This window comes from Lactuca saligna, chromosome 6 (genome assembly GCF_052625555.1).
Source record: "Lactuca saligna cultivar CGN05327 chromosome 6, ASM5262555v1, whole genome shotgun sequence".
In the NCBI taxonomy this organism is placed as follows: domain Eukaryota; kingdom Viridiplantae; phylum Streptophyta; class Magnoliopsida; order Asterales; family Asteraceae; genus Lactuca; species Lactuca saligna.
This window is the reverse complement of record NC_136422.1, coordinates 51,590,901-51,591,559: the sequence shown is the minus strand read 5'-3', so window position 1 is coordinate 51,591,559 and position 659 is coordinate 51,590,901. Positions and strand designations below refer to the sequence as shown.

The 659-nt window shown below is 36.4% G+C and overlaps 1 non-coding gene across 1 annotated transcript; it reads left to right on the top strand.

Moving 5' to 3' along the window:
* Positions 1–218: 218 nt before the first annotated feature.
* Positions 219–325, top strand: LOC145003561 (small nucleolar RNA R71). Its single transcript, XR_013662017.1, has one exon. It is a non-coding gene; the product is annotated as a small nucleolar RNA R71 (small nucleolar RNA).
* The last annotated feature ends 334 nt before the right edge of the window (positions 326–659 follow it).

Below are 659 nucleotides of genomic sequence, written 5' to 3'. Positions count from 1 at the left end.
CAATGATTGCAACCATGTTATCATTCCTTCCATCTCCTTTACCTCTAGTAACATCTTCTCGTGGGTTATGATATTCATGTTAGTGTTTTGCAAATTCCTCAATTAACTCTTTAATGGTGGCCAATTCTTTCTTTGTCATTGGTCCTTTAGAGTCAATAAGTCGTCTCGTTGTAACATTAATCCTATCATAGAAAATGGATACTTCTTGTTGGATATTCAAATCATGTTGAGGACATCTCCTAGAAAACCCTTTGTATCTATCCCATGCTTCATATAAGGATTCACAAACTTTTTATTGAAAATCATCAATCTTTTTCTTTAGCTTTGAGATCTTTGAAGGCGGGATGAATTTCTCAATGAAAGCTTCATGAAGATTAGCCCATGTAGTAATGGATCCTGGTGCGAGTGATTTCAACCAAAGTTTAGCTTCATTGGTAAATATCACTGGAAGCATCCTCAAGAACACTGAGTCTCATGGCACGTTCAAAACATTGAAGTAGTTTGTAATGTCCTTAACTTCATCGATGTGTTTGATTGCATCTTCATATTCATTCCTGGAAAATATATGTCCTTGAGCATTGATAGAATATGCCCCTTGAGCTCAAAACTTCTTTCAGTTGGAGTCACAGACGAAACAATACCTGGTCCATTATCCTCAC